The 26,607-nt window shown below is 33.9% G+C and overlaps 1 long non-coding RNA gene across 2 annotated transcripts; it reads right to left on the minus strand.

Annotated features, from left to right (window-relative positions):
- Positions 1-3,673: 3,673 nt before the first annotated feature.
- LOC150099819 (uncharacterized) lies at positions 3,674-25,999 on the minus strand. 2 transcript variants are annotated; one of them, XR_016549422.1, is made up of 4 exons: positions 25,907-25,999; positions 12,035-12,201; positions 11,530-11,669; positions 3,674-3,823 (listed from the first exon to the last, which is right to left on the minus strand). It is a non-coding gene; the product is annotated as an uncharacterized LOC150099819 (long non-coding RNA). The 2 variants fall into 2 exon arrangements; XR_016549423.1 differs by lacking the exon at positions 11,530-11,669 and having other exon boundaries at positions 3,796-3,823.
- Between the last annotated feature and the right edge of the window lie 608 nt (positions 26,000-26,607).

Here is a 26,607-nt window from a genome sequence, read left to right on the forward strand (position 1 = left end):
AAAGAAAGATTCTGTTCACTCGTTGCCTGAATGTGTTATAGTTATAGCAACTTCTCGAATAGTATCAGTATAAATACCTGGTGTTTATGCCGATATTTGTTCAAACAGTGCCGTTGATCTCTTTTGTCTGTAATCCAGATTAGATCCTCTGCAAATCACAATTAACTCTTCGCGCAATATCAAGAGCAACACAAAGTTTTCTTGCTAGAGATAACGCGTTGGATCCGAAGGGCTTCTCCAGTGTTATCGTTAGCAAGATGTAGACCGTATCGTTCATCTCTAATGAGAGTTTAATGAAGTACCCATTTCGCTCTTTAGCTAAGGATTTTGGGACTGATAAAGTTAATTATTAAGGTAATTATATAACAACCGTTTCTCTGATCTCATCAATACAAGCAAAATAGCAAAAACAGAACACAAAGTTACAGTCTCTTGCAACTGATAAGTATTCACAATACGTTCGTTTTTGTAATCATAAGAAAAATTGCTGCATTCTCATTATTATAACATTTAGAATTGTAATAAAGTTCAGTTATGAAAAAAAAACTAGAGGTGCAATTAAAATTACGTATGGCTCATGGAATATTGTTCTAAAGAAATCTTTCACTATATTTCATGTTATTAGCAGCAAGTACTAGCTCGTAAATTTAACGTATGCAGCAAAACCTATTTTTTTTTCACTCAATCTTGTCCAATAACCGTTACTGTAAAATGAAAAAAATAAAAATGACACTGCATGTATTGTATTTGCAAACATATCTTAAAGTCCTTAAAAGGACTGGCTTAAAGGGGCGAAGCAAGAATGCTTTTCATCTTCCCCGTTATCTGTAGAGGACAGTGTAAGGATAGGGTGTTATTGAGCTATGAGTTCTGATCTTGGCAGGAGGGTAACAGCAATAGCCGAGCCTCAGTTAAAACTTCATTGGCTACAGCATTACTATCCATTACCCTCCCAGGATGGAGATCTCGTCTCCCTTCCGCAAACATACCCATTTCTGTCTCATTTTAAGAGGTATATGCTTTATTGATAAAAAAACGGTGCATTTAAATTTTTATTATATTCCTTAAAATGTTACTGATTTCAAAAATATTTGAAAATCTTAGATTTATTATATAGGTTTCTACATTATTCTATAAGTAATATATAAATCTATTTCACTTTATGCAACTTTTAACCACTGTAATGATTTTAATCTTCAAAAAGTCTTCACCATCGTTGTACTGTCATTATAGTAAATGTTTCATCACGTGATCCTTATCAAAGGTTTCTCCGTAACCCGCCCATTAATTACTGTTTCTTCCAGAAATTTTTACAGATCTGATAAAGTTACCGAAGTGCATTTTGCTTCTCAAGTTCGCGATTATTTTATAGATTTCAGCCTACCAAGTCGAGTGAATAAGTTTACGCTCGAGTCTCGATTAGTAAATGGAATTCCGCTAAAAGTAATCTTGTGTTCGTGGTCTTGCGAGTCGAGATCGATGCTACAGAGATCTCCGACGCGTTGAAGTTGTCGGTCATGTAGAAGTGATAGGAAGAGGTGTACGAAAAAGAAGATAAAGAAACCATCAATATTCATCTTATCTTAGTTTAATGCGCTGACTCATCGAGGTGTCTTAATTAGTCCTCCTTCCAGAATCAGACTTCAACTTAATGGAATTTCCTTCCTACCGACTTCCGCGTTTTATCACACTTTCCACAATACTCGCATCACTAAATTTAGCGATTGGCGAATGAGTTTTTCACTCGTTTTAGCTCGGAATATTCAGTGTATACTCAGAGAAATAAAACAGGTTGCAAAATACGAAACTGGTTCGTAAATTAAATGTTTTAATTAACATTGGGATTTATGAAAGGCAAAACTCGTATTGGGAAGTCCACCAAAATTAAACTCGCCTATAAAATGTAATTTTGATTGAATATTGACATTCCTCAAAAGAATAAAGGTTTAATACAGCATGCTGCAGTCATTGTTATTACGAAATTGTTTCCATAGTTGCGTCACAGCACGCGTCTATTTAAAAAAAAACTGCGCCTGATTTAACTGCGTTCTTCAACAAAGACAACGAACATCTCTTAACGCAATAAAATTATCATCAATCCACAAAACTACAGACCAGTAAAAACACTCATTGGAAAGAAGATTACTTTTAATATCGCTTCGTGAATTATATGCCCATGAAGGACTAATTCTGCTTAATCGAAACGACATGAAATATGATTACACGGTCGTGATGTCACCGAGGAAATTTTATTAATAGGAGGCTAACAGAATTCACATTCATTCGTAAGGATATTTCATTTCCATAGAATTTCGGTATCAACAGCTCTGTTGAATACTATGATGTTGCCACACGATTATAAATGGATACGCGTTCCAGTCATTAGATTTTGCCTAGTCATGACTTAGCAACTAGATATTCGACTGGCTATTGAACTGGATGCTGATAGTTAAATGTGCAGCTCACTGAAGATGAATTCGACTGATTTGATATTATAGAAATCAATCATCTGGTAGTTAACGCATTTAATTACCTAATTCTGAAATAATTCAACAGAATAAAAACGAAACAAATAAGGGATAGTTTAATACTAAATCATTTTCTATTAAAAATATGAAAATGATGCAGTAACAATCACATCACTTGCTAATTAAAATAGTTACTAATTAACTGTTGAGTAATGATTTGGATGTTGCTCACACGCGTTTCGTCATTAAAAACTAGCAAATGTCGCTCACGTTCCATAGAAACTGGGGAACAAATTGCACTCTTCCAATCCCAACAAACAAAAGCATTCACTGATCTTATTTCTCTTACGAGAACTGAATATAAGATTAGCAGTGAATGGGAGATCGTCGCATGTTAAGGCTTGCCTCGTCAAATACGATTAAAGGACTTGCGTGTAATTGGAGAAACTGGTTTGATCATATTAACTTAACTCACTTTTATGAGAGGGAAAATTTGATTTAGGGACATAAAACTGAGCTCACTAAGGGAAAATATAGTGCAAGAGCCCTAAATAATGAAATCGAAACATGTGCGATGGTGCTTATGAGCACAGAAGTCAGATTTAGTTCTTACCTAAGGCCACTGCATGTAATAGAAATAAAAAATACGTTAAATTAACAGGTTACAGAACTGACATTACGTCATCTCTTCATGAATATGACAAATCACTCATCTAAGGAAAGGCAAACATTTTAGGTAGTAACCATATCATTTATATTTTCCTTAAGCAATTATTCAATACAGGTCTCTTTATATTTATTTTTTTTATTAAAGTATATTTTAATATTTGTGTCGATATTCCGAATGAAAATTAACAAAAGAAAAGTGTCTGATCGTATCTTTCTTGTCAACAATAGATTTAGTAGTAACAATGATATGTTGTCGTTTGGTGCACACTGTCCTGAATAGCCATTTCAAATATCAGTAGCAAATAGTACTGCGCAAAAGCAAGATTCTCCAAAAGGCTCGGCATTGTTGGATTTACAGAATTCCAATCTTTCCATTCAAGGGACTTCTTGTCGACTACATATTTTTGTGCGTTTGTTTTGTACTTTTCTCTGTTTTCCTCTTTTCTGTATGTGTAAAATGATATTGTGTTTTAGTGGGAGTAATTTTTTTTTTTTTTTATAAGGAAAGAAACGTTAACATACCTGCATGACTGCTTGAAAGATCCATGAGTTCTTCCAATCATCAACTGGTTTTGCATTTCGTAAAATTTATTTTTGCTGTTTAAGTCCAAGAAGTATGTCTCAAGATGAGTTTATTCTCTTTCTTTTTTTCCCTTAGGCATAAATCATTACTGAGCTCGACATACCTTAAGAGAAACATAAATATTTACTATTTTCATTTCCATAATTTGCCAAAATGAATGAAAAATTTATATTTTAATTGGTTATTACTGCGAGAATCAATACTTGCTGTCTATTAGAGAGATTTATTTATTATACAAAATAATAAATGAATTAAGTATTATTTAAAATTTTTAAATAATACTAAGTTACCAAATATCAAAGTAAAGAATAAATTATTCAAAGCAGTTACAAAGTACACCATAAAATAATTATCTTCCTTTTCATATTAAAGTTTTTGTACAAAAATAAACAGTTGGTAATGAGTAGTAGACCAGGAACTCTGAACAAGATCAATATCAAGATAAGATAAGGAATCGTGACGTGATTGGTTGCTCATTTGATGACGTCATTCTGCATGACTTCATGAGTTTGTAATGTTAGGAATTTCCCTGGGGGTACATGTGTGTGTGTGACGTCTCGTTTGTTTTGTTAGCATATGGAATTATGGGTGATCATTAGAGATAAAGATTCATGTCGTAATTGGTGGTGCACTTCTGACAAGATCAAGATAAGATGAGGAATCGTGACGTGGGTGTGTGTTGTTATGAGATGTAGGTAAGTGACGTCATTTGTTAGTTGTAAATAAGTGACGTCATTTCTTAGTTGTGAATAAGTGACATTATTGTTTTGAATGGAAAAGGGCAATATATTAGTGGATAAGGAATCGTGACGTGATTGGTGGGACACTTTTGACAAGATCATGATAAGGAATCGTGACGTGGATGTTTGTTATTATAAATTTTGGAATGTTTGAAATTTTACTGGGACCCTCGTCTGTCAGGGACATCACGTGGTGTGTTTGATTCGCTTAATGCATTGTGGGTAATATTTAAAGATAAGAATCGTGACGTTATGTGTTTTGAAATTTCTAGGGTAACATATGTCTCCCTGTGATATCACAAGGTGTTTTGGTTTGGCTATGGAATTGTGGATGATGTTTTTGAGATAAGATATCTTGTAATTTTCCGAGGGTGACACACATCCATCACTGTTGTCATGTTTTGTGTTTGGTTATCTATAGATGGCTGTACTAATTTTCCAATATATTTTGGGGTATTACTTACCTATTGAAGAGTGGAAATTCTTAGGTTAGAGTCGTGATGGTGGCAGTGATTAGGCTTTTCTGGATAATTTAATTATATGCTGGTGTCCCTCAAACACACACACATTAGACATGAAAAGTCTTTTGAAATTCATGCAAATATATTGTTTTCATCATTTGGTATCATTTAAATGAAGAACGGGTCTGGCTGTTAAGTTCGTTAATGTTTTTTGATTTTTCTCTTCCAATGGCAAGTATTTTTTGATATATGCATGTTGATTCGCTTGCTATCTGCATGCTACGATATCTTTTTATTTATACAACAAACTTTTTAAGAGTTTAGTAACTTGATGGGTTAAATTATCTAATGTCCCTTCATAAATAACCAAATTCAAACAGTCGTACTTTAAGTACGATTGTTTTTTCTAGTCTATTGGAGGTATCTACATATATAATAAATAAATTGTCACTTTTCAGTTTGTGCTTGCAAGAGTTGACACAGTTTCATTGAGTGGATTTTCAAAAAAAAAAAAATTCTCTGGGTAGTTTGTGGCATGAAATTTTACAAGGAGAAAAAAAAATGTTCTGGTCTTAATTAAATTTGTATAACACATCAACGACACCCAATTTGTTCATTTAAATTTACACATTTTATTTGAATGAAATATTTACAAATTGTATTTACTGAATCTAACATACAGAAAATAAGGTGAAAAATACAATCTATTTTTTTTTTGTTCCTTAATCTTATTGTTAAATTTGCACTGTTGTTCAAAGGTTCTTCCCATGCCTGTGGAATTGCCATCATATGGTTTTTGACTACGTGACTCTCATCTGAAAGTTAATTTTCATTTGGTGATCATTGGGAATTTATTACTGTAGTAAAATTACAGGTTGCATATTTATTTTTTTGAAACCAATACACATACTTCTGAGAATTATTAAAAGCAGAGAATCTTTCGTTATGTTTCCAAAAGCATTTAAAAGTACACGTTATGTTTTAACGTTTTGGGCATCCAATTTCATTTAAACCAAGAACAGGTCGGCTTATTACCTTCGTTAATGTTTTTGATTTTTCTTTTCCTTTGGCAAGTAATATTTGATATTTGCATGTTGATTCTATCATCCAATTTCCGACTAAAGCTGATGGTTATATTTTATTAACCAAGAATTCTGTTTTTAACTCTTTCAGGTAATTCTTTCCAACTACAAGGTGATTTTGTCAATGTATATCTTACAATAATTCCATCAGAAATACAATTTTCTTTAGGAAATAAATTTCAAGTCTTATTGAAAAGAAATTATACATCAATTATAGCAATGATAACCGAAAATACGTATTTTTTACCCGTTGTCGATTTTGCATAATCGTATTCCTTCATTCTTCTTCTTCTTAGTTTACATCATATGGCACCACAAATAAATATTTATTATTATTATTATTTCACTGATTATTAGCTCTGATCGTATATTTTATGTTAACTTTCTGTTACAAAATTCTAAACAATTAGAACTTTTCACAAAGAAACTTTCGAAGAATTTTGTGGCTCACCCGTTTTTTTTTTACATTACCAAACACAAAACACCACAACACAAAACAGCAGCTGCAGTGGATGAACGATTACATTAAGCCCAAAGTCACTAGACTATGGTTTTTTCTTATAGTACTCTTTACCCTTACTATACATCCTACCCTGATTGTTCCTTCAAAAATAAACTTTTTGGACAGATGACTCAACAACATGTTTTCACATACTGTTGGATATACTGTTTGGTGTGTTTTATTTTACTTTGTGTGGGGAAAGGTAAAATTTGTATATGTGTTATCTGGAGAGTACGAACATTTTTTCTATACCAAACTTTAAGAGTTTAAGTCACGTTTTGGGTTTATTATCTGCTATCTCTCTGTAAAACAACCAAATTCTAACAGTTTGGATTGTCGATTATGTGAACGAATTGTTTTCAGATAACTCAAACAATGTCAATAGGTAGCATTAGAAAATTTCTAAAATAATCAATACATGTATATTAGTTTTCAACACTTTTCCCCCCAGTCCTGGTATTAATTTCGCAGTAGTGATTTTTTTTAAAATAATTAAACAGAATTGCATCAAGGTATAAAGTTGTGGATTTAAATAGCAAAGAATAACTGAGTAAAAAATTCACTGTGGAAAAACACAACAACAAAAATACAAATCTTTGTTCATTTAAGTTTACAAATGCATATTTTATTTTGCTGAAATACTATTTACAAGTATATTCACTAGGAAAAATTCGAAACATGTAATTACCTAAAAATATTTCACAACATTTAGTTTACACTCTTAACATTTTCCAAAGAGTCAATGAATAAAATTTTTGTTACTGTTTCTTGATTACATTACATCAAAATAGTTGGTCATGCAAAAGAGATTTTAAATCACATACCATGGTAATCACACCTCCATACATTTGATACTGTGTCAGTCTGGAAATAACACGATGCTTCCCTAAACATTCTGTGTATTCTTTTGTCAGCAAATATACACAAACAGTTTTCATAAAATGTTCGTAAATGTCTGAAAATAAAGAATCTTTATCGAAATGGATAAAATCTTGAAAGTCTAATTTTGCCATTGGTGAATTTAAATGATTAGCGATAATTTTCCCCATGATACGAATAGCTGGTAATTCAATTTCCAAAAATAGTAAATGATTATCGATGTCGTACATTTTTGGTAAAAATCTCTCAACTTCAACAGCATGTGAAAACATGTCGTTGAGTCATCTGTCCAAAAAGTTCATTTTTGAAGGAACAATCAGGGTAGGACGTATAGTAATGGTAAAGAGTACTATAAGAAAAAACCATAGAGTCTAGTGACTTTGGGCTTAATGAAATCGTTCATTCACTGCAGCTGCTGTTTTGTGTTTGGTAATGTAAAAAAAACGGGTTAGCCACAAAAGTCTTTAAAAGTTTCTTTGTGAAAAGTTCTCATTCTTTAGAATTTTGTAACAGAAAGTTAATATAAAATATACGATCAGAGCTAATAATCAGTGAAATAATAATAATAAATATTTATTTGTGGTACCATATGAAGTAATCTAAGAAGAAGAAGAATGAAGGAAAACGATTATGAAATATCAACAATGGGTGAAAAATACGAATTTTCGGTTATCATTGCTATAATTGACTGCCAATTTCTTTTGAATAAGAGTTCAAATTTATTTCCTAAAGAAATTTGTATTTCTGATGGAATTATTGTAAGATATACATTGATAAAATCACCTTGTAGTTGGAAAGAATTCCCCGAAAGAGAGAGATAAAAAACAGAATTCTTGGTTAATAAAATATCACCATCAGCTGAAGTGGGAAATTGGTTCACTAGCTTTGGACAAACTAAGAGATTGGATGATAGAATCAACATGCAAATATCAAATATTACTCGCCAAAGGAAGAGAAAAATCAAAAACATTAACGAGGTTAATAGGGTGGCCTGCTCTTGATTTAAATGAAATTGGATGCCCAAAACGTGAAAACATAACGTGTACTTTTAAATGCTTTTGGAAACATAACGAAAGATTCTGTGCTTTTAATAATTCTCAGAAGTATATGTGTTGGTTTCAAAAAAATAAATATGCAATCCTTAATTTTACTACAGTAATAAATTCCCAACGATCACCAATGAAAATTAACTTTCAGATTAGAATCACGTGGTCAAAAACCACATGATGGCAATTCCACAAGCATGGGAAGAACCTTTGAACAACAGGGCAAATTTAAAAATAAGAAGATTAAGGAACAAAAAAAAATAGATTGTATTTTTCACTTTATTTTCTGTATGTTAGATTCAGTAAATGCAATTTGTAAATAATATTTCATTCAAATAAAATGTATAAATTTAAATGATCAAATTGGGTGTCATTGATGTGTTATACAAATTTAATTAAGACCATAACATTTCTTTCTCCTTCTAAAATTTCATGCCACAAACTAACCAGAGACTTTTTTTTTGAAAATCACTCAATGAAACTGTGTTAACTCTTGGAAGCAAAAGGAAATGGGTATTAAATTAATAGGTAGAATTTTAGTGGAGAATATTTTACATGAAAAGTGACAATTTATTTATTATATATGTGGATACTTCCAATAGACTAGAAAAAACAATCGTACTTAAAGTACGATTGTTTGAATTTGGTTATTTACAAAGGGACATTAGATATTTTAACCCATCAAGTTACTAAACTCTTAAAAAGTTTGTTGTATAAATAAAAAGGTATCGTAGCATGCAGATAACAAGCGAATCAACATGCATATATTAAAAAATACTCGCCAGTGGAAGAGAAAAATAAAAAACCACTAACAAACTTAACAGCCAGACCCGTTCTTCATTTAAATGATACCAAATGATGAAAACAATATATTTGCATGAATTTCAAAAGTTTGAAAGGGTGATGAATTTCTTGTTTGTTGTGATCATAAATATTTGTATTGAAAAGAATATCTAATATAATAATTGTGTTAACATATATATATAAATATCCCAAGTGTGAAATAAATGTCGAGCTGAGAGGACAACAGTCCATTGGGACTAACAGAAATGAGCTTTACATAGTTGAACTATGTAAAAATCATAGTTTAACTTGTTTTGAAATGTCACATGGAGAAAAAACACATGAATTACACGTAAGCACCAGTGGCAAATCATACGCTATGAACATCAGAGCAAATGTGAAATCAGAAGAATAAGAAAAAAAAAGTCTTTTCACTTTATTTAATTTCTGTATGTAAGATTCAGTAAATACAATTTGTTAATAATATCACAGTCAAATAAAAGGTAACACAGAAATTAACAAAGTATATATATTACAGAGCTAATATTCATTTGAAATAAATTCAAGTTTCCTAGCTACACAAAATATAATCAAACAAAGAAGCCATCTACTTGAAAACAATAAGTTTATAAAATCCTTAATCAGGAATGAATAATTTTAGGATGTGTGTCATAAGAATATTACACTAGAAATACAGTCGTACTTCCCCAAACCGATAACACTGCTCAAAATATTAAAGGGAGAACATGAGTCATGAAAAAGGTGACGTTCGGATTGTCATGTGAGAAGTATTATCAAACCCTCAAGTAAGACCAGGAGAATTCCAATCCTCCCCACCCCATGCCCAGTCAGAAAAGTTCACAAGTAGATACAACAATTACCAATTGCTGGCAGATATATTAATCAGCGAAAGGCAGGTGCTGTGAATATATGTTAGCCCCAGCAACCTATAATGAAAAAGTCACCTGCATTTTCAGGCTTGTGTGTTTGTGTTCTGAATATATGTTAAAAATCAACAATTTGGAATATTCAGAAAACCTAAATAGCACCAAGATGTTCCCATTCTGAAAAGAAATGCAAGTTAATATTTTTTTAACTTAAACATTACAATTGATAATTGTAATTTCAATAATCACTGCTGGTATGTTTTGGTAAGCGTAATTCTAATACTGAATAGTTTTTTTTTCCATAAGAATAATCATAGGGTACATATTAGAGTATGAACATGGATACATTAGTGACTTTTCATGTCTAATGTGTATGTGTTTGAGGGACACCAGAAAAGCCTAATCACTGCAACCATCGAGACTACTCTAAGAATTCCCACCCTTTAACAGACAAGAAATACCCAAAATGTATTGGAAAATTAGTACAGCCATCTATAGACAACCAAACATGCGACAATGATGGATGTGTCACCCTGGGAAAATTCCAAGATATCTTATCTCCAAAACATCGCCCACAAATCCATAGGCAAACCAAAACACCATGTGATATCACAGAGAGACATATGTTCCCCAGAAATTTCAAAACACATAACGTCACGATTCTTATCTTTAAATATTACCCACAATGCATTAAGTGAATCAAACACATCACGTGATGCCCCTGACAGACGAGGGCGACAGCGAAATTCCAAACATTCCAAAATCTATGATAACAAACATCCACGTCACGATTCCTTTATCTTCTCAGAAGTGTCCCTCCAATCATGACACAACAATAACGTCACTTATTTGCAACTAACAAATGACGTCAATTATCTTCATCTGATAACAACAAACATTCACATCACGATTCCTTATCTTATCTTGATCTTGTCAGAAGTGCACTACCAATCATGATATGAATTCGTTATCTCTAATCATCGCCCATAATTTCAAAAGCGAACAAAACAAACAACTTGACGTCACACACACACCCCCATGGAAATTCCTTACATTACAAACTCATGACGTCATGCATAATGACGTCATCAAATGAACAACCAATCAGGTCACGATTCCTTATCTTATCTTGATCAGAGTGCCTGGTCTATACTGCTGTAATGGAATTTTATTATGAGTTACAAGGGCCATAAAATCTAAACTTAGGCAGAAATTTTTTGATGCAAATAGTCAGTCACAGGTCTCTGTTTTCCATGGCCTCTATTTGGTAAACTATGTTTTCATCGATGCCGCAGAAATTTCAACTAAGAAACCAAGATATAAGATTAATGTTTGGCGAATTCACTCAATATTTTCCTAAATTAATTAATTTTATTTTCCATTTGAAAATAAATCAGAGACCAATTTATTTCAATAAGTTAATACGTACATTTCTGGAATAAATCGATGATGTGTACTCCATGATCATCAATGTACATTTCCATCAATCCTGGTTTCTGTATAATCGATTATCAACGGTGTAGATTTCCAAGATGGTTGGTATACTTGCAAATTCATTTCCAAGCCAAACTGCGATGAACAGTTTACAATAAATACTGTAACTCGTGAAAATAAATGAGATATTTTAAGATGATTATAACAGTATCATCATGGAATCAGAGATTTAGATAACAAAAACTTAAATATATATATATATATATATATATATATATATAATATCCATATATAAATAAGTTTGGAGGATTAAAAGAAAAGGAAGCAAATCATAGGTTAACCATCTAGCACAAAATCATAAGACAAGTTACTTCTAAATATAACATTAAGTGCAAGTGGACTTGAAGCTTTTAAGTTCAGTCTTTACGGTAAGGTGGGTCATCCTTTTGTAACAGCTAAATCACAAATATTCAGTGCTGAAATACGATTTCAATTCTTACCCACGTGGTTCTTAATCCTAAATTTACTTGAAAATAGAAATTCTTGTTGACAACGGGATTAGCTTTTGTCACCCGTTGGATGATGCCAACGACATCTTTAGTTCCGTGCAGTTGAGTCCAACCAAACAGAAGAGGCGAGCAGGATGCGAAACACGTCTCCGGGAACCCTATTTTAAATAATTAACTGTTTTATTAAAATGATAATACTTATTTAATTATATATTTAAGATAATTTTATTTGTGCTCTTGTAATATTTTAATTATACTTTATTTATTGAACATTTGGCTCATGCTGTACTAATAAACAGAATTGAAAACAAAAACAGATGATCATAAGCATAAAAACTATAATTGCAAATCTAAGTTTGTGATCCAGTTGAATGCCGATGGAACGGCTTGGACCTCACCTTGATATGCACGCAGGCTGCATTCATTGGGTGTAAAGGGTTGTTTGGGAGCACCGCAGTCACATTGAGGAGAAAGGCGTTTTCTCTATTTGAATACCAACTCTGCACATATTTCACGGTTCGTGTTCAGAGTCACCCATGTCTTATGAGGAAGATCAAGAACGGGCGTTTAGTTATCAGTACCTTGAGGATCGTCAGTGTTTGAATCTCACCATCTTGTCGATTTTTCTGTCGAAAGGAACGTATTCGTGGCTAAATATTCTGCTTCACATATTGGTGGTGGCCTAGATTTTAATCGACCGATTCTCAAGTCTGAAATGTCCTCGTGCACGTTGGGGGGGGGGAGAAGAATTATTAGTTATCTTCTTATACTCTCGCAGGAGCATCTGATCTTCGGAGGTGTGATGGTATGATTTTGCACAAGGCAGGAGACCAGTAAGTATCCGCCGTTCTGTTTGCACCAGATATCAACTGTAGGATGCTAAAAAGATCTCGAATGACTTTTAATGGGATTATATTGATCAAGTGTATATAATAAACAACTAAGTTATACCAACTAGTTTCACCAACTAAGTCTGTTGGCATCTTCAGGGCACATAACTGATGTAAGGCACTAAAACGTAAAAAAACTGTTGCAAACTATAATCAACCGATTCCAATTATATTAAACAAAGAACCCAGCGTGTACAATACATTCATAGAGCGTGGTTGATATCAGTTGTTGTTATTTAGGAACGTTCTATAGTTAGTTGGCACTATAATTCAGTTCTGGCGAGTTGAAGGATCTGATAAGGGTCTTCCAGATCACGGGCAAGATTAGTCCTTGGTTCCTGTTAAGGTTTTGTGTACAGCGGGCAACTGTTGTGGCCTCCTTAAAAATTCGGGAGCGGAAGTCCTCCTCCATGTAAGGAATTGTGCTTCTATCCCACTCTATGGTATGGTTCGTTCTTGAGAATTGAAAAGCTAACCCCGATTTTTCTTCTCTGTTATTATTGACGTCACCTATATGTTCTTTTTGCCTAATTTCAAGGCTCCTTGAAGTTTGGCCGATGTAATTCAAGCCGCACGAGCATGATATGTTATAAACTCCAGCATATTTGGAGAAAGGATGGCTATCTTTTGGAGATCTTAAGAATTGTCTAATCGTTTCTGTGGGGTTAAACCTTTGGGGAAGTTTTTACGTGCAGCTAAGTAACGTAATAGTTTTTTTTTTTTGTTTAACTCTAGGGTTGAGCCGTCAAAACCTGGATCCTTTCCAGTTTTTACGTTTCTTAGCGCTAAATCAATGTCCTCAGTAAGAGCTTGAAAATTTTGATTGAGGGGGGAAAGTTGACTGAAGTTCTCTTTTAATGAATTTTGTGTACTTTTTTCATTCACAGATCGCGAAATATTTACGATATGCTTGGCGATCACATTTGGTGTAATTTCAATTGTTTCTTAAACCCTCCTGTAGTCTAACTGAACTTGCGACATGGTGCCATGTTTTCTACTTGAATGTTTTGAAATCGAGCGTTCTAACCGTAGAACGCTCGTTGGGTATCTTCTTAGGTCTGCAGCAACCTCACTTATTTGGAATTCCATGGAATGTAATGATATAACTTCTCCGACATAAAAATCGCAGGTTTTGTGGGGGGGGGGGGCGTATAAAACGGCCACATTTATCTCAATCTGTGATAGTTTTCATATTGGTTAATATGAGGAGCAGCAATACTAATAGTTAGGATTACAATTCTGTGTTGACTATGCGGGAAGTTTTCTAAGCCTTTCTTCGTAATTGGAAGAGGATGACCATTATTGCAAGATGCCATGCTTGGATCAGGGTTGCAATCCACTGTCACGAACAGCAGATCTCAATGTTCCTTGATCTTCAGCATCACAGATTAATCGAGGATTATATTCTTTAGCCTAATCCACAAAGGCGGCATCACCTTTGTCGATTAGGCTAAAGTGGCCAACGCGACACAGTCGCCAACAAAAATATCTTCAGTAGTCGATGGCCATTGAACTCTCCTGCATATATCGATGGGCGATCTTTGGTTTGCCATTTCAATGAATACATTCAAACACACGGAATACTGACCTACATGTCACTATTCTGTGTTTTTGATGATGTGTTGTTCCAATGATGTAGAAACAAGAAATTATTCCCCTTCGGAGTTCTTCCTCTGATGCCGAGTTTCCTGGGGAAGAAGTCCATCGATGTTCCTATCGGACAGAAATTTGGGGAGATAGTCGCACTTCTCCCGGCTAATACCTTCGATATTTAATTGACAAATTCGGAGAGAATGGCCAAAATATTTCTGTCGAATAGTCTTCAAACGGATGGTGCTCCTTAATCTCTTGGAACTGCACGATAATAGCCAGGAGATCCTTGGATAGACTGACAGACAGTTTTCGCTCTAGCTCATTTAGCGTTACCCAGGGTGCACTACGAGGAGGCGAGCCAGAATTACACCCTTCAATCATAATATTTTTATTATTAAAAATCCCAAATTAATCATTTTATAAATAAGTTCTTCATTTTAAAACAGATGTGAAAATTAAAACACTTATAAACAGTTTAAATTATTTTAATATTACAATACATACATAACATTATAAACTGATATCATCACAGGTAGTTCTGGAACTAGATAAGGATATCTATTAATATCTACCAACATACAGATAACCTCTCTCACAGACTCAATCCAATCACTTCCTCACACATCATCTTCCTCTGTCTTATGTGGTTTCTAGATGCATTTTCATTTGTACTGCTCCACCGAACTGGTAGAATGCAAAATGAAAACAAAATTAGTTGTTGATCATAATCCATTCGAATAGTTCTCGAAATGTTTATCCCCCCCCCGCCGCTTATAGTGTTGCCAGTATACACAGTATTAATAACTCAGTACTTCGTTTTTAACTTAATTCTTTCAGAAATATACCTCATGATTCGCAACTAGTGCCGAAATTCAGGTTATGAATGAGATGCTAAGATTACTTTTTTAAGTCACGAAGAATAAATATTTCGAAGAAACTTTAAATGCATTTCTGTCTATAAGCCTGGAAATATTGATTTGCTGTGCATTTGATCATCTTTTTTTTTTTTTTTTGATGTTCTTTGATGCCCCCCCCTTTCCGAAAAGGGGAAAACAAGCTTCTCTATGGCATCGGATAAACCACCTTCAGTTGAAAACCAAGTATAATTGTTTATCGCTTTCGAAACGTGATTCGAACCCAAGTCTTAGGAAAGTAAAGGCACGTGCCATTCTTCTGATTCAACTACGGCGGTGCTACTCTCTTTGGTTGAATCATGTGATACACTGTTGGTCTGATGACGCCGTAACTTCGCCGATGATGACTTCGATTGCAGATCTCTTTCGTGTTTCGCCCTGATAATCAACGACAAAAGAATCGCCACGTTGATCTCGGATGTTTTCGTCTGTCATTTGTGCTTCGAGTTGCAATTTCGCTGCATGCAAGGTTCCTTTAGAATTACTCAAGATCCCTTCTTTCATGTTGCATTCCTTTTCTTCCAATTCTCGTAGCAATTCTACACAGGATGACTTTTGTGATAGTTGAAGAAACCACAGAAAACTTGAATTTCTGTGGTTTCTTCAACTGATTCCAGCAGACTGATAAATCGTAAACATTGTTTGCTTGCTTGCTTGGCTATAAATAACCATCACTGTTTATAACCAAGTCCTTTCTTTACTGACTAGGAGAAGGCTTTTCTCCGTGTGACTATTTCGTTTCAAGCAAAAAAAAAAAAAAAAAAAAAAAACGGGAAAAATCGCTCTTAAAATTGGAATTTTGCCCATGAACTTTTATTGCCAAAACCACGCATTTTGATCTCCCATGGTAATCAAATCGTCGGACCGTGAACAAAATAATGAAATTCAATAAGTTTAACAGACACTTGATCTGTTAACCATTGCGTAGAAGAAATTTAATCCAGAAATAATAATAAACATTTCGTTAATTAGTTCTTGGTGCATAAAACACGATGAAATATGTCCTCGTTTCTATTCCTACTTCGAGGGAATATTTATGGGGGAAACCGTTTTTAATGTTGTTTACTTAGTGGTAAAGGTTATTTGGTAACGAACTGGCGATATTTCTCTGGGTATCACATATACTGCATCATCTTCATTAAACGAAACTTTGTTTTAAGTGGATAAGAAATTATTCACTTATTGTCTATGAAAAAAGTAAAGATTGCCTTCCCCGTATTTTAAAGACGTCTAAAATGCAACCTTCTTTTCATTCAATCATGTGATATTTCCTAATAAACAAGCCTAAAATTTTCAGTATTCATATCGTGTCTAAAAATTATATTTTCTCAAAGCTATTCTCTGATTGGTGTATTAATGTAATTATTAAAAATAAACAAACAAAGCATTAACTTCAAAATATTCTCTATTATCAAGAATTAAAATAAACATTCATTTATTTTATAGAGAAAGTAGTTTAAAAATTAAAAAGAAAAAGAAAAATGATTTTAAAGGATATTATTTAAACATTATTATTATTATTATTTAAAAACGGGCTTACTAGCCTATTTTTATTGATAAAAATAATGAAGCGAATGCGTATCAATCCCACATGCTTTCTTGAGCTGTTGAGAACATTCTTTGTGTCCTCATCAGGAAGAAAACTTACAGGGGACAGCTCACTTTAACCAGTCTGTCTTTATAAATGGAGTCACAACCGCTGCATTAGTGACAACTAACTAATTAACGCTGTGACTGTCGGATATGCGGGGAGGAAACTACAATCTCCGCGGATCAGACCATTTTAATTTAGTGTCCGCTGTCCTATTCCCCGTAGACCTAATTAAACGTAATTCTACCGCGCAGTCACTCTCTTTCCCCCGTGCATGCTACGTTGGCAAATTAAAGAGCGACCACACGCGAACAGTCCGAACTGGCCGTCTTTGTTTCGTCAATAAGGCTGCGACCACCTGAGGAGTGCTGACCGAGATGGAGAGTGCACTTTGCTGCGCGCGGGGTTACTTCTCCGCGAGGGGATAAATAGGATGCCGGAAGGGTTCCCAGAAACTTTGGATGTTTAGCCGCTCGTTATTATTAACCCGCGGTCTTAATTAAAACCCGCTAAGCACCTTCATGTCAGACAAGACCGGCGTATCGGGGGTCACCCGAAGACGTAACCTAACTACTGATTTTCAACGCTAACTCTTTCGTGGCTCGCGTGTTCTACGAATTTAATGCGGGGATGATCGCCACCAACTGACGACACACTAGCTCATTATGACCGCACGGAAAGAGAAGGTCTAAAACTATTATTGCACTCTTCCCTGTTAGGAGCCTGTCTTAATGAAAAGCGGAATTGTAAACTTGTATTTGAAACGTCCGGATTATGTATTTTCCCAATTATATCTTCTCCCAGCCCCAGTGAGCAATAACGGTGATTAAGTTGTGCAAAGAAGAGGATTGCTTATTATTAATCCTTAAAAACAAACCTGCGCCTAACAACAGAATTCCCAATCTGTGGCTAACACTCCCGGATGAACTTACGTTGACAGATTCTGTTCAGTCCTCGTTAGAACTGTAAAAAGGCGAAAAATATGGACGTGTTTAAGATGTAGCAGTTGAAAAGTTTATCTTATTATTACGTGACACCTCCAGGGGTTCCAAAGACTCATCGAGGGAGGGCATCTATTCTATAGCTCTCTGTCTTCACCACTCAATCCACCAACTACAGCGAACCGTATCATCTACACCAGGGGTTGGCAAACTTTTCAGACAGAAGCGCCAAACCTCCCAACAATTTAAGAATTATTCGAGAGCCATAAATATATTTTTACAAATAAGAAAAATTTAAAGTAATATTATAGTAAATTTATAGCAATATATAACAACTTAAAATATTAATTATATCTTTATTAAATGAATAAAAAAATCACACAAAAAATTGCTCTCATTGGCTTTAATCAGTGTGAGCGATGAGCTTGCATTTCCTCACAAAGTTTCTGAATGTCCGGTTTGTAACTCGTCGTTTTTAATTCAAGGCACGCCAAGTTGGCATCAGTAATTTGGCTCCTCAATTTACATTTTATGAAATTCATGCTAGAAAACGATTGCTCACATAAATATGAAGACCCGAAGATATTAAGAACGACAAATGCAAATTTTTTCAACTCATGATATGACTCCGGAAGACTATTCCAAGTAACGAAAATCATTGAGTCTGCCTTCAGTAGTTCTTTTATAGCAGTCTGCTTGCGCTGCGAAATCAGACCGCACTTTTCTTTTTCCAGTTCTTCTATTTCAGTCCAAGACGTACAAATTTGGAGTTCCATAAGTCTTTGCTTGTCAAGTCCAGCAATTGTATTTCAAAATTAGCCGTGTCAATATCAAACGGAGAAAAATTTAATTCCTAATTAGTCACTTCGTTTGGCTGCCCTGCCTACCATGTGCTCAACCATCCCCTCCACTCCCTCTGTATACCCCCCCCTCCACGCTCGCTTTCTCCTCCCTGACATCGCGCATCTTAGTGTTATAGGTGTCGCAAAAGAAATCGCCATTATGTGGATAAAATACTTTAAAATTTTTCTTAATTAAACTATGATAGTTTTATTTTTATTTTCACTTCAGAGCCGCAGTTTGCCGACCCCTGATCTACACCAACGCCATCTACTGCCCACCACCACCACCACAAGTATTTTCACAATCACAAACATCCATGCCCACGGCGGGATTCGAACCCGCAGCCTTTTGGCTAGAGAGCGGCAAAGCTAACCACTCGGACAACCAGGCCGGTTTTTGAAAATAACGTTTTTTTTTTAGCAATGAATTACCAAATAAAAAACTGGTTACCGCAGGCACATTTTTCTGTAAAGCTATCATTGACCACTTTCTCCTTTCTGAAAGGTTGTGGCAGAGAGGAATACGCCGCCCATCCTAAAAAAATGAGTTGAAATCTCTTTGGGTGACGCGAAGAACACTCCTAACAAATACTTTTTTTCAATGAAAAATACGGAGAAACTTGGCTTCTCCCCCTCCCCTGGAAACAGATGAAACAAGCTGAGAACGTACCGTGCAGACCAACAAGTAGCATGAGGGGGAGGATATGGTCTAATGGAGACCTGGACATAGCGTTTGATCAGGTCAATGCCAGTTTGGGGACGGAATTATCGGAAACCCCAATAGTCAGAGGGTGCCTGGGAAAGCCTAAAATAGGAAATATACCTTAAATTAAATCTACGCACAGAGTACCCATACAACCATTTGACAACTCTTCACTCCACTTTGTGTTTTAGGAACAGACAAATTGTTACTTCAACCTCTTGATATATCCTTTTAAATTATATAATCATATGTCTGAATATGACTGTTTAAAAAAAGTCAAATTTCAGTTTATTTTATCTTTAACTAGAGTTGGGGAGTCTTTGCTGTTGCATTGCTTTAAGGTATGGTCTTCAAAGAATCCACATTACATCTTTAATAACTTTCATTAATGGTTCCACTGATTTGAGACCAATCTTTCGGGATTATTAGCTGGTGAGAGGTCAGAATTAACCCAATGTTTCTTTCGTTGGGAATAGAACCAACGAAGTCCTTAATAAAATTACTAATATAAGGAGACAAGACGGACTCAGTATTGAGTTATTAAGAAGGAAATTCATGTAATATACGCATTTTTTTTTTACACTTTGAAATGTAATGTTAGACTAGAATAACCATTTCACCAATTACAATAGCTCAACTGCATTAACAGCTTATCCTCTAATTATTATTTTTTTAAATCGGTTAATAAAAATAGGTGTAATAAATCGTCAATGTATAGAGAGAAGTTTCAACCTAAAACTGAGAGAAATGCACTGTGTAGCCACATTCTTCTGAACAATGGAAATCTTGAAATTGTTTGAATTAAGTATAATATACAGGCTATTGTACTTTAAACAATGTTTCAGGTTCCCATTACTTTCAATGCATTTTTCTCTACAAGCTTATAGTTCTTATAAGAACTGGGCGATGGACTGAGTCCTTGACTCTTTATCCCGTCATCTGAATGAAGAAAATCTGTGGATGGGGTGTTATTGAGCTAAAAAGCTCTAGTCATGACTGGGTAACGGCAATAGCCGAACCTCAGTTAAGACTTCATTGGCTACAGCATTGCCATTTGTTACCCGGGAAGTCCTAAAAAGGACTTATCGAATCCATTCCTCCTTCTTTATAGTCCTTATAAGGACTGGCTTAAAGGGGCGAAGCAAGAATGCTTTTCATATTCCCCGTTATCTGTAGAGGACAGTGTAGGGATAAGGTGTTATTGAGCTATTAAAGCTCTGATCATGGCAGGAGGGTAACAGCAATAGCCGAGCCTCAGTTAGAACTTCATTGGCTACAGCATTGCCATCCATTACCCTCCAAGAGTATTGGATTGAATGAATCAATCACCGCATCTCACGGTCGATTGATTATATCCATTCCTCCTTCTCTATACTTTAAAATTTTAAATATAATTCCTATTCGAAAAAAGAAAAGGTGTTCGAAATGCGTTTAAAATATTAGAATTGATTATTTCATTCACGAAATACATACGGATTTCAGTACCATCCATTTATTGCAACCTTTACGTATAGGGGGTTTTGCAAGAGCAGGAGTGAAATGAACATTAATTATTCAACGCCTTCAATCGACACTTTGTGCTGTACATTGAAATCCCATTACCTCATCTATAATGCTCACTTCGCCTTCATTGTGAAAGGTGACGAATGAGCCACACATCTCTTGGCAAACGAAGGGATAGTTGAACTACTACTTTCTAAAATAAACTATTTGGTCTAGTAAGATCAGACTAGCACCATGTTTTCATTTCTGTTCATTTAATTAGCAACGTAAAATGACCAGTTGACGTATTATTTAATGGCCATTATCACGCTAACGAAGAGTTATAGGAAGCATACGGGTATTAGTAAGTTTCAATATTGCATTCAACTTGATACATTAGACTGTGAATTACTATTTGGAAGCTATTAGCATTTCATATCAAAAATAACAAACGTTGGTTAAATAACATTATAGATTTTAAATGCTTATATTAAAATCAATAAAATAACTAAAATTTAAAGATTTTTCTTTTGCTTTTAATCGTAACTGTAACACCTTATAAATTCTAACAAAAAAATGATCTAAAACCTTCTTTCACGGTAACTAGTACGCTGTGGTGATTGATTCATTCAATCCAATACCCCTTGGAGGGTAATGAATGGCAATGCTATAGCCAATGAAGTTCTAACTGAGGTTCGGCTATTGCTGTTACCCTCCTGCCATGATCAGAGCTTTAATTGCTCAATAACACCTTATCCACACACTGTCCTCTACAGATAACGGGGAAGATGAAAAGCATTCTTGCTTCGCCCCTTTAAGCCAGTCCTTATCCTTATAAGGACTAGTACGCTGTTTCCCGTGTGGTGGTCTGGATAAGAACAGTCCCAATGTAGCTCATGCATGTCGTATGAGACGACTAAAATGGGTATCCTGGGAGGGTAATGGATGGTAATCACGTAGCCAATGAAGTTCTAACTGAGGCTCGGCTATTGTTGTTACCCTCCTGCCATGATCAGAGCTTTATTTATATAACTCAATAACCCTATCCTTCACTGTCCTCTTCAGATAACGGGGAATATGAAAAGCATTCTTGCTTCGCCCCTTTAAGCCAGTCCTTTAAAGGACTAGTATGTTGTTCAACTATAAATAAATATAAAATAGTGTTTGTAATTTATGTGGGAAAGAGAGTTGAGAGTTTAGTATACAGTATTTCCGGAACGAGGGTGGGGAGCTTGATTAAGAAACAACGGTTATTATTACACAATTAAGGTCAACTAATAAAGTGATCGATCTGCTTCTTGATATATTAGACTTGTTATACTTTCTCTTTTAACTTGAGCGTTTTTCTTTCCTATAATAAATTACCGGCAAGTATCGCAAAGCGAATAAGTCATTAAGTCAATTTATTTTCTCGCTGAAAAGTTCTTTGTGCTGTAATAAGTGAATAATGTTTGGCGTTAATCGCTTGAAGTTTTCAATTACGAGTTGCTACACAATAATTAAATATGTGTAAATAAGGTTCCTCTAAACCATAATAATTAAACCTAATGAAATCCAAAACTCGTTTTATAGTAAACATGCCGAATTCCTTTTACTAAAAGCATCCACTATGTAAATATATGAATAATTTGGTTCTAAAAGCAAAACAGAGTTTTAAATCCCACTCTAAAAGAAGCATGTGTAACATGATCCATCTTGTATCTATTTGCTTCCTCTAACTAAAATAGAATGACTTTCGGATGTTATTTTAAAATACAACTGAAAAGTTTTTTTATGAAAGCTTCGTCGGAGTTAAAGAACAAAAACATTGTATTGCTTATCTCCAGTTATTCTATCGTGTAAAATAGATTCTTTAACAGGTCATTTATCAGTTTCTACTTTAATATCAACAATGAAAGAAATAAAAATGAGAATTCGACTTTGATTTTCATATTTGTATTCAGTTGTCGCGAGTTCTGATTATAAGTTTATAAGCAACCCAAGCCTTGATAATAATTCCATGTTATTTCAATGATAAATCAAAATCGTAGACATTTCCTACTTAAGTCCAAAATGGAAACGAAAATGAATAATAAATTTGCATTTCACGGAATAAATGAAATTCTACATCGAAGAATATAAAACGACTGTGGAAAACTATCGTGAAATAAATTCCCATCTCATTGAATATTAACTTCTTAGAAATGCAATAAGACTAGGATTTTTTTAATGTTTAATACTAACAGCAGATTTGTAATGAGTGCAGGATGTTGAAAGGACATCTTTTTGTGATGCCGAACAATAGAAGTGAAAGACAGTCTCGGAAAGGCAGAAGAACATAATAAAGAAATGAAATTTCTGTCACTATTTGAAAGAACGTTTCTTATAGATGCAGATTTTTTTTTCTGATTATATTAGAATCCAGGACGCTTGCAAAATATTTTAATTTAAGGTAACGTCGACACCTAAAAACTCTTCGCTCTGTTACGTTGGAAAAAGTGGTAAAATCAAGGAGGGGAAAAAAATCGATGCAAGAAGAAAAATTCAATATATTCCCAAACTTTGAGTTTTTTTCTTCTTCTTCTGTTTTTACTAAATTTGTTTCTAGGACCAGTTCTTTGGAAGAAAGAAGTTTCTAATGTTTATATTTGGATGCTGAAAACTTTCCGCGGTTTCAGTTGACCACGATCAAAAATTTCAGTCTGCTGGCAGTCTTTGGTTCCAAAATATTAAGACGTAATTACTATCTTCAATGCCACTACAGTAACTAAACTTTACATTAAACTTGCGTCAAATTACTACGAAGAATAATTCTTAAAAATAACAAAAGAACATGCGAAGAGATGCGCATTGTTATGCACGTATATGCATAACAATGCGCAACTCTGTTTGGTATTTTATTTTACTGTTACTTCGTTTATAAATTTCTGGATATAATTTGGGAAACTTTGAAGAGATTTTTAGATTTTCATTAGAGATTTTTAGCTCTTATAGGTACTATAAATAATTACATAAATTTATTACTATAAGATACATTTGGAAATAAAGAGAGAGAGAGAGAGAGAATAAAAAAAATGAGTTTCTTATAACAATGCGTATTTAGGTGTTTTTTTTTTATGTGCGTGTATGTCAATAATTACAGCAAGTTTCATGCAAAAATTAGCCAAGCCAATAATGGTATTAATAGTACAATTTACATCTTAATTTTTGCGTGAAAAAAAAAAAAAATGTTTGGAGGGAGAACGTGATCGAATGCAATAAACACCGGTTTCGTTAGCGAAGGGGATAAACTGCTACCTCCAGAACTGAAATGTTATTACTGTATCTTTGAGTAAATTAATACGGTGCATTTCATTTAAATACAATTAATCAAAAGGAAATTTGTTTCTAATTTAAAATTAAAAACGAATATGATATGAAGAATTCACAGCAAAACAATGTAGTAAAGTCTAAATTAGCTATTCTGCAAACGGTCGTCTTTTTTAATATAAGATCTTTATCAGTAAGTAGAATGGGTGTGTTAAAATATTATTCGAAATTCAATATAAACAAAAGTATTAAAATATTAATAATCGAAAAGGCAATTCTTTTACATTAATTTACTATAAGAAGCAGGTCCACTGAATGATATCTTCAAAGACTACTTCAGCGAAATATCGATTGATTGAAACAAAAGATAATCAGGTGCGAAATAACTTATTAAAAATAAAGAATTGCATCTAATGGAGGAAACTTAGAGGATTATTAGCGAGTGATGTTATCGTACAAGGTGTGAACAATGAATTGCGTGTTTTATATACAAGGTGCAGTATGAGGAACTAACTTTAATCAACAATAGAAATCTTCTTAGAAAATAAAATAATTTCCTAGAACTGAAGAACAGGTGACAACCTCCGTATAATAAAGCGAGAGATCTGCATAGATGTTAGAATGTGTGTGTAGAGAACAGGTGGGTATTCTTATTGTGGGTCGTCTTCTTAATAGCGATGTCTCTCCTTTAAAAATATGGTCAGTGCTTTATAATTACATATTTTTATTGTTTGCGTTTTATTATGAAATAAATTAAACACAAAAATAATAAGTGTAATATTCCTTCTAAACCTATATTGTTTTTAGAATAATTAAAATTTAGAAATAAAATTTTTAGTTCAGTCTTGAGAGTCGAAATTTCTTATCTTTACCTGAATCGTTAGCTTAACATAAGGTTTAATGACCATGAAACTCGATCAATCAACACGAACCTGATGCATTCCGATTGCGAGACATCAAAAATGCAAGGAATACCCCAGCGACTAGTGTCACATGACTGTAAAGAAAATCGTATTTTCATAAGGAGGAAAAAAATGCGGAGTTTAGTAATCCCTTCAAATCAGGTTAATTTGAATACCCATTTGTACATGACTACATTCACTAAAGATCGATATATTTAAATTGAAACGGCTATAATGTTAGCCAGTAATTAGCAAAGCCAACAGGTGAAACGAGTTTCACTGTCAAAAGAATATGGCTGTATCACGAGATTCATATTCGTGTACTACATCTATCAGACCCTCCCCATTCGGTTTGTTATTGTCCGTTTTATCTCCTTATAAGACAGTTTAAGTCATCTTCAGTTAAAGCGCCTGAATTGTTTCTGGCGATCCAAAAAATAATAATAATAAATAAAATAAATAAATTCTTTGCGTGGAATATGTATCATTGTTTTAAGAGCGACTTTTTTTTTTTTAACTGGCAACAGACGATGTGTTTTGGTTCCCAGGTAAATGATGTGTTGTGTTTCGCATTGCGGGTGTTGAAATCCGTCAATTAAGTTGTGTGGTTTCATAATAACCTCTATAAGAGATGTCAAAATGTTCATGAATAGGAAAAATGATTCATTTAACTACTCTTTATTATGTACTCAGAACTAAAAATACAACTCCCCTTACCTGAAAAGAACATTATCCGAGACGTCAATACAAGGCATGTTATCGGCTGTTAACTTATTCAAATTTGTATGAACACTTTTCTAATTTTATGACGTGCTGGAATAGCAAAAGAAAAAGTCAGTACATGATCTCTACCGAAAATCCTAATTTGTCTTGAAGAGTATTTTTTTTTTAAATATAATCCTTGTAATGCATGCAAAACAATCAACACGCCTCAGTTGCAATCCAAAACTACAGCCATTGTAATTTAAGCTGTCAGTTAATGCGATTGCTTTGGTACAGAAGGTGAATTCACACTCACAAGAATAGCAACGTACTACTGACTGAATGGAGCGACCCACTGTGTAGAAATCAGGAATCAAATTTGTTGGAAGTATCTTTTTTCCCTTTTTCTCGGGATTATAGAATAAAATAAAAAATAATACAAAACTAAATGCTTTTATTTACTTCTTTTTTTTTAGCTTTAGAACTTTCATTATTATTTGGTAATAAATAGAATGTTTACACAGTTATAATACAGCAAATAATTTAATGTATAATTTATATATTAAATTACTTCATTTATTTGCAAAATTATATCGTCAATATTGCTCAACGAACTTGCTATTTTAATAAATACAGTGTTCAATCTTGTGGTTCTAATGGAATGTGGCTCTGTTATTCATGGTTAAATAGATTTGTTTAAATACAATCAAAGTTGG

This window comes from Typopeltis vanoorti, chromosome 14 (assembly GCF_054136105.1).
Source record: "Typopeltis vanoorti isolate ZY-2024b chromosome 14, IOZ_Tvanoo_1.0, whole genome shotgun sequence".
Classification (NCBI taxonomy): Eukaryota; Metazoa; Arthropoda; class Arachnida; order Uropygi; family Thelyphonidae; genus Typopeltis; species Typopeltis vanoorti.